The sequence below is a fragment of the Lactuca virosa genome, chromosome 2 (assembly GCF_052849685.1).
Source record: "Lactuca virosa cultivar CGN04683 chromosome 2, Lactuca_virosa_CGN04683_v6, whole genome shotgun sequence".
Lineage (NCBI taxonomy): Eukaryota > Viridiplantae > Streptophyta > Magnoliopsida > Asterales > Asteraceae > Lactuca > Lactuca virosa.
Window position 1 is genome coordinate 275,131,338 of NC_136427.1, and position 8,778 is coordinate 275,140,115.

The window sequence follows — 8,778 nt, forward strand, 5'->3', positions numbered from 1 at the left end:
TTTTTTTAAATTTAAATTACTCTCCCTCTTATTATCTTCATATTCAGTTCATATGATTGTGTTGACACAAATTGCTTTTGTTTTGTTTTTTTTAAATTATTATTTATACATTTTGTAAATTATAAATCATATTTAACGAAAGGGGTTTTAGACTACACCAATCTTCTTATGTGACAATCCATATATATATATATATATATATATATATATATATATATATATATATATATATATATATATATATATATATATAAATAAGGTGAGGTTCAATAGAGAACCATAATTAACCAAGGAACCAATCTTTTTTTTAACTTTTAGAACTTATTTTTTATCAAAAAAAAAAAAAACTAAAAATACAGAAATTCATAACTTTTTATCATTTTTCCAATGATATCAAATTCGATTTTTTTACGTCAAATTCACAATGTGAATCTTTGAAAATTCACAATGTGAATCCGGATTCACACGGTAAATCCGAAAAATATTTTTCACATTCACAATGTTAATATATGAATTTAGATATTTTTAGATTTTTTTTTCGATAAAGAATAAGCTCTAGAAATTGAAAAAAAGATTTGGTTCCTTCAAGAACCCAAAATTATGGTTCTCTATTGAACTTTTCCCTATATATATATATATATATATATATATATATATATATATATATATATATATATATATATATATATATATATATATATATAATAAATAAAAGTTTTTTGCCACTTGTCAAATTCTCAAGAGTTTTGCCATATGTAATTTTGTGAGAGTTTTAGAACTATTATTTTCCACTTGTCATTTTTTAGGAGTTTCCATTTTTTTAAAAATAAAATACCACAAAATTCTAATGAGTTTTTTTAAGGAAAAAGAATCATTCTATTAATTTAATAATAATGTCTCATAAATGTTTTAAAGAATATTTGATTTCTTTTATAAATGTTCTAAAAGATTAAATTATGTTATGGAAAAATATTATTTTATAAAATATTTAATGTTTAATTATTGATATTAAATTTTTACTTTTAATAAACCCGTGTAGTACACGGGTCTCACACCTAGTATATATATATATATATATATATATATATATATATATATATACAGAGAGAGAGAGAGAGAGCTACGTTCAAATGTTTTAACTAAGTATTGTGTTATTGTATGTATAAATGTGGGCCAATCAAAATTAAATAAAAATTAAATAATTAAATAAATAAATAAGGGTAATTTAGTAATTTGCTTAATAAATTCCAAAAATAATCCCTATAATCATGGTATCTCTCCAGTTTAAATCTCGTTCTCCTCTTTATCTAAAAACAGAGGTGGTCTTGGTGGTGGTAATCGATGTTCTCCCTTTCTTCCTTACTGATCATCACGTCTTCTTCCTTACTTCGAATGACGATTTCTTCCCCCATCGTCTACGGTTCTACTGTGTCGATTTCTGCGTTTTTTTTTCAAGAAGAACCTATTTCTGCAAAGTTGGAGATGTCGTGGATTACGCAAGCCTGGAGGTGGGTTCTTACGCCCAAGAGATAATTCTTCCCGCAGATTCAGTTCTCGATAGGTCCAGAATCGACCCCGACGATCCAGATTCTGAATCCGTTGAAACGATCAGAGGCGAAATCGAGATCAGTATCTGTACATCGACTCATAGTCTCAGCCGCTTTAGTGGCACTGGAAGCAACATCATCGAGCCTGAATTCATAAATCATGGCAAGTTTCTTACTTTTCTGGATTTATTATACTAAAAAGACATTGTTAAGTGTTGTTTTCATTTCGACTCAGTGAACCTAATGGGTACAATGCAATGTCTTTCATAGTTTCACTCATTTTATCCATTATTTTTAGTATACAGGTCCTGATTGTAATTCGTTATGCCATTTTTGAAAACATGACTACTTCGGTGGACTCAATTCAGACTTCAATGGGTTGACCATAAAATGTCAAAGAACAGAACAAAAGCTCAAGAACCCGTTTTAAGGTTTTAAATTCATATTTCAATGGTTTTTCTTTCATTTTCTCATATATATTTTAAACATTATTTATCGATTTTGTTGTTAAAGAAGGAAGGTGACATACAATATGTTACAGGAGGCCAGCTGTATCCTGCCCAAATGATTTCTTACTTGCATTTGGTATTTCACAATTACATAAATTTGTTGCTGGCTTAGTATATTTCTTGTTATTTCAGATCCTGTTTGGCTTTCTGTACATTGTGAATCTTGGAATAATCTTATTCATTTATGTAGATGATTCAATGGATGATATTGGTGAGATTCCAATTCTATTGGAATGGAATGACGAATTTCAATTCTGTTGGAATGGAATGACGAATTTCAATTCTGTTGGAATCACAGAAGTTGATGCTTGAAAAACGGACCACATTATTCTTTTAGAATGTATTAGTCGTTGTTAGATTTTGATGTTTTCTTCCCCTTTTTTATTGTTTTTTTAGTTTTATTCTTTTATGAATAAATGTAATTCTTAACAATTGTTACCCGTATTCTATAAGAAATAATGTATTTTTTTGTTTTTATTCTTCAATTGATTGTTCAAGATTTTGTTATTCTACAAGAAGTTGTTATTCTTCAAGAAGTTTTTAAAGTCATCATCAAGAAATAGGTTCAAGAATATTTTTATTATTTATGGTTCAAGAATATTTTTATTTTTGAATATACTCATTAACATATTCTGTCAGAATGTCCGAATTAAAAGAATTATAATTCGTAAAATCGGATTTTTAAAATTAATAGAATCTATGATCCCTTAAAAAATGCAATTTTCCTTCATTAAATCTATATTAATTGACTAAATTACCCTTGTAATTAATTAAGATGATTTTTTCAATTATATTTAATTCAATAATATATATTAATCACTTTCTTAAAATAAGTAAATTTGATTGACCCACATTTATACATACAATAACACAATAATTACTTTAAACAAAATTTGATTGACCCACATTTATGCATACAATAACACAATAATTGTTTAAACTTTGAATTTGAATCCTATACTTATTGATTAACTTCTTAAACTGTATACAAGTTATTATGATTGTCATTTACTACACAAAAAAAACAAAAAAAAAATGCTATTTTACCGTTCTACATAACTTTCATCTTTTCCATTTATTTGGATACTTTTGTTAATTCAGACGCTTAATGTTGCCTATTATAGTTTTCTTTTATATATATATATATATATATATATATATATATATATATATATATATATATATATATATATATATATATATATATATATATATATTTGTTTCTATTTAAAATGGCCCTGATAGGTTTATTCTCTTTAAGCATCTAAGCAAGTATCAGTTAACTTTTTACAAAACCTTTATATGAAAACAAAACACAGGATAATTATTTGTTAAGTTTTTAGTTGTTAAATTACTAAAAAGAAAAGAATATCGCTTTAATTTGTTTATTACCATTTTTGAAGGTTTACGCAAAAATTAGATAGTTTATCAAGATACCTCTAAATTTTGCCTATGTCATCTGCGACATTGCTTTGTATATGTCATCTGTGACATTGCTGCGGTAAATACGAAATTACAAAAAACGATGCCATTTTATGGAAAAAAAAATTTAGATCTTTTTCATAGTAATGTCGTTTTATATGATTTTGTATTTAATTTATAGTATCAATTTCTTAGATGGCATTTATGAACTCTGTAGCAGTTTGAGTGATTTGATTATTATTATTATTTTTTTTTGAAAAATAATATAGTATAAGATAATTTTGATTTCTCATCTCTAAAAATAATTGTAATACTGGTTGTATGCTAATCTTATTTTCTGGTAAGAAATGCTAATAACATATAAAATTCACTTCTATTAAATCTGAAGTAGCATTGTCTAATATTGTTAAGTCGACAATAGTTTATTCTTTCTAAATTATACTCTATGGATAAAATACCACTTAGGCATTAGGTATCATAAAAAGTAACTTGCATAAGACACTGACAAGAATTCATTTTAACTAGTAAAAACCCCCCACCCCATTGACACGGGTTCAAAATTTATTCGTGTAGAACAATGAAAAAAAAAAGAATACCACCTTCTTTTCCATTCAGGGCATTCTACTTTGAAAGGTTTACAAAACTGAGAAAAAAAAAGTAAGCTGCTAAAACCTTTTTTGTTTCAAAAACTAAAATTGCAGAATAGTCCAGAACTATTACATTCGTAACATTAGCATGATCAGACAAAATCAGATGTGAAAGAGCTCCGCTGCTCCGGTGCTTAAGCTGCCAATGACCATGACACACCATTAGAAAAAAAAAATGTAGGTAAATTTGTAAAAAAACAAGACTTTATTAAGTCAGACACTCATATAAATTCACAGATTAAGTCGTGACCCTTTTAAGTCCATTAAATCAATATATATATATAATCTGAGAAACAAAACAAAAAGAAGAATATGTCAATATGAATGTTGCAAAATCACGTACCCTAATTTCTTTGCAACAACAGTTGGAAGCCCAAGAAGATTTGATGCTGAAAAATATAATCAAAGCTCATTATAAGATGAAAACAAAGCAAAAAAGAAGTGATATAAATGATTCTGGTATTATTCTAAGAACATCTAAATAGCCAGGGCCGGTCCTGACGGTGGGCAACCCGGGCGACCGCCCAGGGCCCACGACTCTTAGGGGCCCAAAATTTCTGAAATATATAATATATATACATATATAAAAAATAAATTTTATGTATATGTCTTCTAAGGGCCCGATTACCAAATTAACCTAACTTTAGCCCAATGAAATAACCTCTTTTTATCTAGACTCTGGAATGCGTTTTGAAGTAACGCTAAGCAAACACTGCCGTTTAGGGTGTCTTTCAGGAATCTACATCAGGTGGGAACCAATTAATCAAATCGACACCTCGTGAATCCTAATCGTTGCCTCGTGAATCCTAATCAAAATAATGATTCATAATCAGTTATGTCGCACGACTTCTTCCCTTCTCGTAGTTTCTTACCAGACTTCAGATTATAATCAGTTATATCGACTGAATGCAAATTTGCAAAGGACCCGACGAATAAGATAAAAACCATAAGGTTAGCTATAGATTTTTTTTGTTTGTATTTTTTCCTCTAATTCTTTTGTTTTTCAACTATTATTAGTTTCCGATTTGATTTCTTATTCATGTTTCTTATATTTTTTTATTATTTATTTTCTGATTTTGTTTGTGCATCTGTGTCTCAGATTGCTGGAGACTGGACTGTCAATTCTTTCTAGCTTTTACCTACGTTTCATATTTTTTACTTAACAAGGTAATATTTTTGTAGATATCTGATTCAAAACTCAAAAATTTAAATCCAATTCTAATTTTTCTGATGTTTTAGTGTTGTTTCTGATTTTATTTTGTATTCACGTTCCTAGTCCTGGTATCTAATCAAATGCTGAAAGCTTATATTTTTTTTTTTTCTGGTTTTGGATGTTCTCAGATTTCTCGAGACTTGACTTTATGTCTTCTACCTACGTTTTAGATTTTTTACTTAAGAAGGTAATATTTTTTGTTGATATATGATTCAGAATTCAAAACTTTAAATCCAGTTCTAATTTTCAGATGTTTGATTGTTTGTTTCTGATTTTAATTTGCAGTTGCACCTTGATTTAAATTGAATATGATATTAGGCTTCTACAACTTTGAGACATAAATCATATACCAAAAATCAGATGTAATCTTTTCCCATAAGTAGATAGTGTTTAACTATTGACAATCTACAATGTTTTCCAAAAAACATTTATCTGAAAGCCAAAAAAGGAAGAAACGAAAATTTTTTTGATGCCTTCAATCAAACTTATAAAGGGTCCATGCATAATTTTTTCAAACCATTAAGTTCGTCTAGTTTGATTGAAGAAAAACTAATTTGAATTAAAATGATACTAATTTCTCTTTTAGGTAATGTTGTGGTCATATTTATGTTTCTAATATTAATATTGATTTTTGTGGATTTTGTAACGATGTGCTTATTTTTAAATTAAATTTTATTTATTTATTATTCTAGGGGCCCATTTTTTCTTTTCGCCCTGGGCCCGCAAGACGTTTGGACCGGCCCTGTAAATAACATCTAAGAACATTAAACTAGGGGTAGGGCTGTAAACGAACTGAACATTCAACGAACTGTTCGTGAACCGTTTGGCGGGAAGTTCGTTAATGTTCGTTTATTTAATAAATAAACGAACATGAACACAAATTCTCGTTCGTTTAACTAAACGAATAAACATGAATAATGGTCTCGTTCGTTCAGTTATGTTCGTGAACGTTCGTTTATATTGTTCGGTTACGTTCGTTTATGTTCGTTCATATAAGTTCCTTTTATGTTCATATATGTTTAATTGTGTTTGATTACATTAATATATTATATGTTCATATATGTTCAATTATGTTTGTTTATTTTTGTTTATTTATGTTCGTTTAGCATGCTCACGAACATGAACAAGAAAACTGGTTCATTTATCTGTTCGTGTTTGTTCATTTGTTCGGCTAACTTAAACGAATGAACATGAACAAGTCACCGTTCATGTTTGTTCGGTTCGTTTACAGCCCTAGCTAGGGGTACTATTGTTATTTTTTGCCATATTGGCGTAAATCCACAAATCTTAAAGTTGGTTAGTCTCCTGCGATGTTGTTATGGCTGAGTGGACTTTTGAAGCTTTTTGTAAATTTTTGGTGGCTTTTTAGTATATTACCCATGTATCATTTTAGACAACTTTTTAATTGGAAATTAATGGATTGAAGACTAATTGAAAAAGAAATTTTGTTTCATGGAGCAAGCAACCACAAGTTTACGTGGATTTTCATTTTGACTGTTATTTTCATTTCAAAACTGCAATTTGGATGCTACAAAATCATATCATTGAAAATATATTGTTATTTCTTGTATCTTTGTAGTTAACCCTTAAAATGGAGCAATAGCAAGTTTGTAGTTCTATATTGCCATATTGAGAATTTCTACCCTTACAAGCAGAATCGCTAAAAGGAGTGGCTGATTTGAAAGATGATATCCAGTTAACCAACAAATGTGAGGTTTGACAAGGTAGAATTAGAAGAGTAATTTCTATATCAGAAGTAAAAGAAACCAGTTGAAACAGTTAAGCACCTCCCAACAACGGTTACCTGTGCACAGAACACGGAAGCAACAACTTTGTGCATATTAATTATCTATTTTCAACCATTTCCCTCATAGTTCATAGCACTCTAGGGTAAATCAGAAAAAAAACCCTTCAAAAAGTAGAAAGACATACATGGTTCGATTAGAGAGGCTCCGATTTCCACTGTGGAGAGAGGTGACACCAGGCGAAGCTACTTTACTCCCCTACCGATGGTTGCAGTGGTTGGAGGGTCGCCGTAACACATTCATCAATCCCTAACATAAAACACAAATCAACAACACCCAAACGTTTACCCTACCTCTATCGACTGCAGGAGTTGGGGAATAAGGATATACAAAAAGAGAGAATTAGAAGTGACTGATTACCAAAAATTGCTTTCGTTTTGAGCTCACCCTAGGCATCGTTAATGAGTTCCTCAACCAAACCATAACCAAGTCTCTTATGGAGAATATTAAAAGTACTTGTGTTCTTTAATAGAGGAAAAGCATTGCCGAAGATAGGCGGTGGTACACCGGTGCCGATATCGTCCGTAATGGCGGTGTGAACGGGAAGGATAAACCCTCGAAATTGGCCGTTTAGGCTGGGTAGAGGATGACAACAGAACTGACATGAGTTGGTGGTATCCTTAGGGTTTCGGAGAGAGAGAGAGAGAGAGAGAGAGAGAGAGAAAGAAAGATTGTTGATTTTTATCAGGCTAGAGTTGTGAGAGTTTGAGGATCTGTAAATCGAAGGAGGACAGATGAAGGTGTCTTCGTAGGTTCCTGGGGATGGGAATGGGGCGGTGCGATTTGAGGTGAAGCGACGGAGGTATTGTAAGAGAAGAAGGGCGTACTTCAAAGTGGAGACTGATAACTGATAAGGACTAAATTTGACAATTTTTAAAAAAATGTGTGGCCAAAATCTGAAACTGAAAACGAATACTATTCCTTAACGTGTTTGGATATATATATATATATATATATATATATATATATATATATATATATATATATATATATATATATATTGTAACACCCGTTTTCTTGTGTAGGTCAGCTAATAACTTGGAAAAATCAAAGGGATGGTTTTTGGGAAAAACTAGGTGCCACGACGTGGATGATGGACTGACACGGCGTGGCATGGAAGATATAAAATTTGTGTTTTGGATGGCCTCCACGACGTGGAAAAAAGAATGCCACAACGTGGCAGCTGGTGTACCCCAAGCCCACGACGATTTAGGGTTTCAACCATATTTAAGCCCCTTAACTTTAGGTTTAAGGAATCCTCTTGAGCCTCTAACCCTTCCATACGAAACCCTAGCCTCCATGCATGTTTGAGAGCATATTTCCTTAATTTTGAGCTTTGTTCTTGGGGTCTTTGGTGGAGCTTGAGAAGTGGGATGTTCACAAGGAAGCAAGGAAGCAAGAAGCAAGTATGGATCCATCATTCTCTTCAATTTTCTGAGTTGTTGAAGGTATAAAGTTCATACCTTGACATCTCTTCTTCAATATTCAATTTCTAGGCCACATTTGGGTAGTTTTGGTCCCTTCCTTGGATGTTCTTGGAGTTGAAGAACTCCAGAGCTTGTAGATGGCATCTTATGATCAACGATAAGTGAGAAAAAGGACCATGATTGGTGTATTTTGTGTTCATGTTTAAGT

At 30.6% G+C, this 8,778-nt stretch overlaps 1 long non-coding RNA gene across 1 annotated transcript; it reads right to left on the reverse strand.

Moving 5' to 3' along the window:
• Positions 1–4,038: 4,038 nt before the first annotated feature.
• On the reverse strand, positions 4,039–7,971 carry LOC145157014 (uncharacterized). The gene is made up of 4 exons (XR_013737042.1): positions 7,504–7,971; positions 7,271–7,392; positions 4,469–4,514; positions 4,039–4,264 (listed from the first exon to the last, which is right to left on the reverse strand). It is a non-coding gene; the product is annotated as an uncharacterized LOC145157014 (long non-coding RNA).
• Positions 7,972–8,778: the final 807 nt, after the last annotated feature.